We start from the raw sequence: 10,094 nt of genomic DNA, 5'->3' as shown, positions 1-10,094 counted from the left end.
AGCAGAGGGGTTGGACAAGATGATATCCAGAGGTCCCTTCCAAACAAAATCATTCTGTGATCTTGGATGATGGTTTATGACTATACATTTCCATACTGTCTTTGTCAGGGATCTCTGTTGTTATAAACAAACAAACAAAACCAAACAACCCAACAAAGTGAAGAGGTTATTTTACTCTAGCAGGAAGGGAGAAGTGCACTTCTTGGCTTTTAGAGTGTATGGCATGAATATGTGATGTATGCATCCCCTGGTCAAGCTTCAGAATCTAGATAACCTTAGAAACACAGGCAGTGAAACCTACATAAAAGGTTGGTAACAGGGCTGCTGCGTCATGTCAGCTCTGGGGGACTGACCTCAGTTCACATTGCTAGCCTGCTAGATAAATTGGAAGCATTTGTCATCTGCACTTTCCAATCAATAGAGCTCTTCTGTTGCCCAGGAGTATGGTTATGTGTATCATAAGGTGTCTTTTCTGTCTGCAAGAGTCACTTTCTGATAGATAAAATTACTGAAATGGGAGGATGTTGGCTGCTGTTCTCTGGCGTTCAGCTCGAAGGCTTAGTGTGGTTTGATGCTGTGTCCCAGGCTTGTATGGTGGTTTGGAGAAAAATGCCTGGGTCCTTTTCTCTCTATTCCACACTAGCAGGATGACCTTTCTCCTTTCTGCAATTCCCTTGCAATTGTGAAAGCATTTGGAGGTGCATACCTCCTTTCCATCGTTTTCCCTGCTGTTGAGGTTTTCAGGAGCTGGGGCTGTCTTCACACCACACCAGTGCAGCTTGCCTGCTGCTGAACTGAAGTTAAAAAAGGATAAATAAATTGAAAGGCTGTGTAACTCTTGGCTTTAGAAACCCTTCCTAATCCTTGGCACAGCTGCCCTGTACACGAGAAAGAAAATGCCATGTTAGTGGTTTTTTGAGCTGAGGGACATGACAGAAGCTTTCCTTCTTTAATAATGATTACTAATCTGGGGTTTTTTTCTGCTGAGCTTGATACTTTTAATTTGCTTACGCTTTCTGGACTCCTGAGGAAGCAAAGTGCTGTGCTGCCCAGCCAATACTCTGCCCTATGAGCTTCGCTTCTGGCCTTGTGACTCTTGACTACGTGAAACAGAACAGCCAGTTAGCAAGGGCTGAAGCTCAATGTTGTTTTCTTAATGGGCCCTGCAGCTGCCCCAACAGATCTCACCAGGGAGTGCATTTCTGCTAGCCCTGCGACCCTGGTCACCAAGGTCCCCTCTCCAAACTCACTGAGTTTTGTTGTCGTTTCTCTTTTCTGAAAATCAGACTTCACAGTTTTTCAAGGCAACTGTGATGCATCCCAATTCTCAGTGCTTCCTGAAGCAACTATAGAGGTTGGTGGTGGAGAGAAATACTTTATTAATCACATGGTTTACAGGTGCACCCAGAATAACTGTCACATATAGCTGAGCCGTGTGATGCTGTGGTTGGAAACTTCCTTCCTGCTTCAAGAGCCCAGCCATGGTCAAAGTGGAGGTAAGTAACATGCAAAGGCATGTTTTACATAATTCTGTTGAAAAGTATATCATCCATCTGCTTATCTATTGCTTCATGTTGGTTCTCATTTTCCTTCACTTATTTGAAACTCTCCTGTCTTTTAATCCTTCTTTTTCCCTGGATGAATACCTGTATCCTTCTGCCAGGGTTGAACCTACTGATTTTATTGCATATAATGTTTTAGTTCAAGATGTAAATCATCATCTAGATCTCACGTAAGCATCAGTCACCCTCTTGCAACCATACTTTGCAATTTTAGAACACTTAACAGGTTCTAGTAGCACCCCAGAAGGTGATAGGCTGCTCTGTGGTGATTTCACCTCAGTGAATTGCGTATGTGAAATTCATCTTGAGAGAGTTTAAGACAGCCCATTAGTAATGATTGGGAGCAGGAATTGCATCACCCCTCCCACCCCCAGCTGGAAGTGTCCTCATTACTAGTTCACAGGGTTGTACTCCATGTTACTCCCATTCTCTGTGGGGCTATTAATGTGCTGTGAACTCTGTGTTGTGCCATCAGAATAGCACACCCTCCCTAGGAGTGCCAGGGAGTGGTTCATCTTGACATTGCCCATCAGTTGGTCACAGCTGCCATTTTCTGATTAGTGTGCAAGGGCTTCTGGGGTGGAAAGAAAGATGTTATCAAGTGTTGATAGAGATGCATTTTCTTTCCTGAGTTTTAATTGCATGACTAGCCAGACCTCTGGAAGGTGGCAGCTCACTTCACAGCACAATTGGAATCTGATGGTATTGCTGTAACCTAATTGTTTTCATTTTTAGAAGTAAAAGCATTTACATCCAAAGTTACAAAACTACCAATGAGTAAAACACATCAGTGAAGGAGCTGTGGATAAGGGCCTCGGCTAAGTGGCATAAGCTGAATTGCTGTGAGGCTTGTTTTGTCTGCTATTAGTCATGCATTAGCAGCTCTGGTGTGATCCCCTGAAGCAGGAGCCATTGCTGGCATTTGGAAGAGGTTGCTTTCTGGTGTATTCTCCACCCTGAAGCCCTGCTGTATCACATGTAGTTACAAAAACAGCTGTGTACTTCCAGTACCTGGTGGCTATTTCTGGGTGTTTTATTTGGTGGTTTGAGAAGGGGGCTGCTATTTTTTGGGACATAGGCACAGTTCTCTCTGCATGTCCTCAAGCAGTAACACAAGCCAACATGCTTGTTGACCTCTCACAGATGTTTTTCAATCAGCCTCTGCTTGCAGTGTTTGCTTTGCCTGCCATTTAGCCCTTTCCAATCTGAGGCAGGCATACCTGCTGCAGTGTCATGAGGGATTATACCATGGTTATGGACACAGGGAGCTCACAAACTATGTTTTCTCATTCTTTCTTGACTTTCCTATTAGTGAATTTGATGGGACAGAGCTTGATATAATGCACATGACCTGCTGAGTCAGCCTTGAGCTGGCAATACTTCATTGTGCTGATAGAGCTGTCTAGTCCCTCAGCAGGCAGGAGATGAGCTGGTGTTTCCTGCTCTGTTCAGAATTGTGTCAAGATCCACTGGTGGGGACCTCTTCCTTCAGCTGTGTGCAGCTTTCAGCACAGATTACCCAGCACTTTGGATGCCATCTACTGAAGAGTAGCTGCTTCTAGATTTGTAAGAAATGCACTCTGGGAACCAAGTGCTGAAAAGGAACACACCTCCAAAACCCCTGCTAAAGGGAAAAAGAGAAACATGGACTAAAGCCTTGTTTCCCTTCAAGTAACAGAGACACCTAGAACTGATTTTGAAGTGCGTTTTGTACACTGAACACATCTGGTAGAGGTGCTGTGTCGCACCCCCTCAATGAAGGTATGTTTAAGAATGTTGACAGGGTTTTATTTTGCCCAGGACACTGAGGGGTGTGTCTGCCATCTGATAGGAGAGAAGGCACATTTCAGTGTTCAAATGACAGTAACCAGACATACACTTACTGGTAATAGATACAAGTGATACTTTGTTCATAGTGCCTAAGAATCCCCTTTTTCTTTTTTTAACACCTGAATGATTTATACTTTCTCATGTCTTTAATCCCCTAAATATTAAGAAGTCTGAACCAGTTCTATCTGGTCTGTGGTGCTTGTGAAAGAGCCACGTTCACTTTCTCATTACATCACTGTGTGAAATGCTGTGTTTGTATTTCTGAGAGGGTTATTTACTGTGTTAAACTGTTTCCTTTTCAGCTTCTGAACTTGAACATATGCCATAGCTCCTTACTTCTGTTGCCTCTCAGAAAACTGAACATCAAGGGCCACAAACAGGCAGCTTGGTTTCCACTCTAAGCTACCATGTCTGGTCAATGGAAGAAACCAGTGTCTCCAAGGGGCAAGTTGTAGTGTCCAAATAATGGAGCAGGTTGGGGACAGTTCTTAGCAAACAGCACAGGTAGGAACTTGCTTGGAATTTTGTCTGCAGTGCTCATCCTTTCCTGCTGATGCTGTGGGAAAGAGAAGTGTGCTCAGAGGTGGTAGGAGTGATATGACAGAGAGCAGCTCTGTGGAAAAGTACTTGGGGGTACTGGTGGATGAGAAGCTGGATATGAGCCAACAATGTCCACTTGCAGCCCAGAAGGCCAATGGCATACTGGGCTGCATCAAAAGCAGCTCTGCTCTGGTGAGGCCTCACCTGCAGTACTGTGTCCAGCTCTGGGCCCCTCAGTACAAGAATGACATGGACCTGATAGAGAGGGTCCAGAGGAGGGCCACAAAATTAATCAGAGGGCTGGTGCACCTTTCTTACAAAGCCAGAGAGTTGGGGTTGTTCAGCCTGGAGAAGAGTAGGCTCTGGGGAAACCTTAGTGCAACTTTCCAGTATCTGAAGGAAGCCTACAAGAAATCTGGACAGGGACTGTTTGCAAGGGCACATAGCAGTATGACAAGGGGCAATGGTTTGAAACTAGAGAAGGGCAGATTTAGACTGGATGTCAGGAAGAAAGAAGCTTTTTACTGGGAGGATGGAAGAACACTGAAAGAGGTTGTCCAGGGAGGTGATGGGGGGCCCCATCTCTGGAGACATTTGAGGTCAGGCTTGATAGGGCTCTGAGACAACTGTCTGAGACAGTTCGGATGTCCCTGTTTCCTGCAGGGGGGTTGGACTAGATGACCTCTAGTGGTCCCTTCCAACCAGTGCATTCTATGATTCTGTGATTCTATTTCCAGGCAAGTGTGGCACAGCACTTCTGAGGATGTTCCAGCAAAACCTTGTGTGCAGCCTGGCTTATGGGGCCTTTTGGGTCCCAGCTCTGTATCAGTGCAGTGTAACACACATACTTTGTAACACACTCTGTATCCTCTGGATGATTTGCTTTGGAAGTTGTGCAAGAGGGGTGGGGATGATGCCTCTTGGTTTTAGAGTCTTGTACATACAACAGAGGCTAGAAAGCATGTGTGACTTTGGGAATGTTGTTCCTCATGACTATGATGCAATTCTGCAATGATATGGGACAACCTGCATTCTCCAGAACATTAAAAGATGACTGGATTTTGAGCCCCAAAAGCCAAGAGCTGGGCATCACCGATGCAGTATTTAAATCAGACCTGAATAAATTAAAACAAGGGTGGCACAGCACTGGGAATCATCTGCTAGCCTGAGAGCAAATATAGGCTCCATCAGGAGTCACAGAAGGTCCTGCTTTCAAGCCAGCATTGCTGCTGCATTGGTAATGTGACAGATGAACCCAAGGGGGTTATTTGTGCTTCTGGAAAGAGCTTAGAACAAAGGCTGCAAGCAGGTTTCAGATAGCTGTAAATTCAGGCCTGCAAGTTCTGTGTTGCACATCCAGCCTCCACCCTGACTAGCAGAGAATTTTATTTCAAGTTTTATGGAGAGGTGGGTGCCCAACCCAGCTACCTGGCCTTGGGCAGTTGTACAGCTGTGGTGATGCTCCTCCCCAGAATTGCAAAGAAAGAAAGGAAAGGAAAGCAGTGGAAAATTGTGGCATTTTAAATTGCTCCAGAAGAAGCTCCTTCCCACCCCTGCTTAATGCTGCCTTACAGTTGCATGCCTGGAATACTAGTTATATGTCTGCCTAAATCTTGAACGACACACATACATGATAATCACCTTAATTACTTAAAATCCTGTGTTCAGATTGACCAATGATGTCCAAAGTACACCTGGAAAATCTTTAGAGATAACTCCTGTAAGGCAATGCTATTGGACTTGAAGAGAAAGTGTTTTTCCAATTAATTCCTGGCTAAGGGCTGGCTGTGATACTCAACTGGCAAACCTAGTTTCAGGTTTCAGCTTTAAAATATAATTGGCAGCTCAGCAAATTCATAAAATTGATCCCCATTCACACTTATTTTTGGCTTGCATTAAGAATGTGCCAACCTGGAACTCTAAACTTAACCCCAAGTGACTTTCCCAGGGCTGCTGCCCTCAAAGGGAAGCCTGGCAGCAGTGCCTGGGCCCCAGCCAAGATAAATCCTGAGCCACCAGTGCCAGGGCAGCCCTAGCCTCAATCACAGGTGAGGGGGAGGGGGGGGAAGATAGAATAAAGGGTGGGTTTTATGAACTAGCCCCTTTCTGAAACCTATTGCTCAAGTGAACAATAAAAGCGTTTGGCTCTTACTGCTGCATGGTCTGACACAGTGCTGCAGCCTCTAAGACCGAGCTGCCACATGCACTTCTATGGCTGCTTAAATGTAGAACTGGAGCTGAGGTGCTTCAGCTCCATGTGTGAAGTAGCAGGTGGCAGAATCAGCTGATGCATTCAAGTACCCAAATCTTGCGGGTACATGAGCTTCTTTCAGCCTACAGGTGCCCCTCTAGCCACGAGACCCCAGGCAGAGCTGTCTTTGTGCCAAGCAGAGCCAAAACTCCGCTGCACAGCCCTCCAACGTGTGGTGTCAAGTTGGTTCCGTTTGACATACGAAGAAGTGCACAAGACTGTGCTGATGGGATTTGTGCAGGTGGATGGGACAGCCTCCTGAAAGACAGCCTTGGAGCAGCAAATCCTGTTTCTAGTGCTACCATATTGACACCTTGTGGTGGACTTAGCTGTTATGCTCTCTTAAAATATTTTGTCGGTGTATATCTTAGAGGTGTCAGTTGCTAGACATTTCATTTCCTAGAGGCATTCCACTTGACTATTTGTGCTTCTTCCTTCAACAACTCTACTTAAGCTTCCTCCAACAGATACAACTGTTAGAACATCAAAGAGCAAAGTGCAGGGGCTGACCTAAACCGGTGTTTCCTAGGGTCAGGGAAGCTGGTGAAGGATCTGGGGAATGGGTCTTACAAGGAGCAGCTAAGGGAACTGTGGCCGTTTAGTCTGGAGGAGTCTGAGGAGAGACTTGTATTGCTCTCTACAACTACCTGGAAGGGGGTTGTAGCAAGGTGGGTGTTGGTCTCTTCTCTCTAGTAACAAGTGATAGGACAAGAAGAAATGGTCTCAAGTTGCACCAGGAGAGGTTCAGATTGGATATTAGAAGAAATTTCTTCACTGAGAGGGTTATTAAACACTTGTATAGGCTCCCCAGGGAGGTGGTTGAATCTCCATCCCTGGAGCTGTTTGAGACACATAGATGAAGTGGTTTCGCACCAGACTTGGCAGAATTAGATAATGGTTGGACCTGATGATATTAAAGGTCCTTCCTAACTGCAGCAATCCTATGGTTCTATGAATAACATCCCCAGTTGTATATCAGTATCATAAAATATGAATAGAAAACTAGACAGTAGTTTTTCTACTTGTCTAGAACTTGGATTCTGACCCTTTTTTCCATAATAATTGTTATTTTGACTTCATCTTAAACTGATACTCACTTTTTTCCTTCTTTTGCAGGGCTTAAGTATGACCCATGTAACCTAAGAAAGATGCCCTCAAAGTTCCAAGATCTCCAATCTGCTTCTTCACATGAAACACCGGGGCTCCAAGTTCCCCACATGTCACGTTATGCACAAAAGGATACTCAGATGCTGAAGCTCTTCTCTGAGAATGTTTCCCTGCTGGAAGTAACATTTTTACAAGCTTCTGTATTCCCTGTGGTCTCTTCTTAACAGGACCTCCTGTGGGGAGAACTCAGTATTTCTCATTCCAATGATAGTTTTGAGTAACTTTTATAATTGTCTGCCAATGGCTATGTATTTTTTGGCAAGAACAAATCAGAGTCAAGTTTGTTTCCCTGCTAAAAATTCCTTTAGCGTTGCTTTTGGAGCAGTAATGGGATGGACTGCAGCCTTTGCCAGGCTATCGTGGCATTTATGCTTTCAGTTTCCCTGGAGCTATGGAATGTGGGCTTATTTAGGAAGTGTTGTTTGCTGTTCCAAGTGTTAAAGGCCATCACGTTCCTCTGCACTTCTCCTGCTACCCTCATTAGCCAGTGTTGGTTGCTCTTCAGTTCTGTTAGTTCTCACCTCCCTGCAGCTCTTCTGATGATGTGAGAACATTATTCCTGTAGTACATAACTAGCTCTAATCTGGAAACTACACTGGCAGAGGTGATGGTATCTTTGTCTTGTCTTTGTGTTCAACGTTGTAGTTTGCTCAGTCACTGTAGTTGATACCACTTATTTCACAGCTTTCTCTATTGCTCGAGGTCTCCACAGATACTAAATTCAGCAAGCTGACAATAGAGAGCTGGCCCCCACTTTGTCCAGCGTTGCAAGTTAATCTTACTTTGCACAACAACGTCTTTCCAAGGCTTATCGTATCATTTGTAAAGTACAACACTTGTTTATGTGTGAAGCCTACATTTATTTAATACCTTTTCAGTCTTCTATGAGAAAACTTACTTCCGCTTGTCCAGTTTGACTGGCTTTTGTCGTCCACATTTTGCTGCCTGTTTATGGTTTATGGGTTTGTTCTGCTTGCTATTCAGTGTCCTAATACCCATTTGTCTTCTGTATGAAAACAGTAGTATTAGTAACTCTCACAGGTGCAGTCTTGGTGATGGTAGGTGAAGGATGAACCTTGCTTTTACAGTAGGGTTTAAGGTAGGTAAGAGTATATGATAGCTGAGTTTCTGCTAGCATCCCATTTGATCCTTAGAGAAGCACAAGCACCTGGGAATGTGACTTTTGCCTTTGTTTCCTTCACCAAACAGCTTTTGCTAGGAAGAAAAGGTGTAATGGGAAAACAGCTTGAGCATATTGGAACGTGTCCAGAGAAAGGCCATGAGGATGATCAGAGGGCTGGAGCACCTCTCCTATGAGGACAGACTGAAGGAGTTGGGGCTGTTCAGTCTGCAGAAGAGAAGGCTCCGAGGTGACCTAGTTGTGGCCTTCCAGTATCTGAAGGGGGCCTACAGGAAGGCTGGGGAGGGACTTCTCAGGATCTCAGGTAGTGATAGGACTAGGGGGAATGGAATGAAGCTGGAGGTGGGGAGATTCAGGCTGGATGTGAGAAGGAAGTTCTTCACCATGAGAGTGGTGAAGCCCTGGAATGGGTTGTCCAGGGAGGTGAAGCCCTGGAATAGGTTATCCAGGGAGGTGGTTGGGGCGCTGTCTCTGGAGGTGTTTAAGACCAGGCTGGACGAGGCTCTGGCCAGCCTGATCTAGTGTGGGGTGTCCCTGCCCATGGCAGGGGGGTTGGATGCTGCCATTCATCAGCAGAGGCACATCATCTAATTTCCTTACTGTGTTCAGAGGCCTGCCAGCCCTGTGTGCATTGTCCTAATTTTCTGGCTTGCTGCCTTGTGCGTGCTGTCCCCACAAATTGCCTGCGTGTTCCCAGCTTTGGCCTGTTGGTATTTCCATTATGATTGCATTTGTCGAGTCGGGACATCACTGCATCTTGCTAAAGAGTGCCTCTGAGCCTGCTGCAAGACTTCAGGGCTGTGAGCTCAATTCAGGGCAGAGAAGAGACTTGGCTAAAATACCATAAAAATCCCTTCACTGTCGATTACTAGTCATAGAGCTTTGTTAGTGATGCTAATGAGCAGCAGGGCTGTAATATTAAGCTGTTCTCCTCAGGAGTTCAAAGCATCCCAGTCCCACCAGTGCGTAGGAGGTAAATACTATGGCAGTGTTGTGTACGTGTGAGTGCATCCAGAGCAGAGAAGGAAAGAGCTTACAGTGGCAGAGTGAATGAGTTATGACTTCAGGAGTAAAACTGATTTGTTTCTACTCCTACCTTGGGGGAGATTCATGCAAAAGGTGAAAAATACTAGCTTAGAGATACGTATGTAAAGTACCTACATCCAACATAAGGATGTCTGTCTGCTAGAGGCTTTTTTGCCTTGCAGAGGTTGTCTGCATTGAAGTAGAGAGTTTGCTGTTTCTTCCCTAACAATCCAACGTTTTTAAGGAGGAGAAAAGCCATGAAACTTGTCTTGTTCTATTTAGTCTGTGATTAGTTCAAATATTCGCTTGTGCCAACTCTTACAGAATATGTGTTGAAATATTAGGAAAACTTCTGAGAACAATGGGGAAACACAAGTGTTTGATTCAGAACAAGATTATTGCCTACTTCATAGACCATCTAATGGTATTAGTTTTTGTGGTATCTGAGATCACCAAATTAGTAGAGTTGTCGTCAGTGTCCTGCAAGAGAGAGATTTCTGTATTTAAGCAGAAGTTGGAGGGAGGTACTGTCAGCTGCCCAGGACTGTCTCAGGTGCAGGGACCACCCTCTTTCCCC

The sequence above is a fragment of the Melanerpes formicivorus genome, unplaced genomic scaffold (genome assembly GCF_026170545.1).
Source record: "Melanerpes formicivorus ecotype bairdi unplaced genomic scaffold, bMelFor1.0.p_v2 SCAF_2, whole genome shotgun sequence".
Lineage (NCBI taxonomy): Eukaryota > Metazoa > Chordata > Aves > Piciformes > Picidae > Melanerpes > Melanerpes formicivorus.
This window is presented reverse-complemented; position numbering follows the sequence as displayed.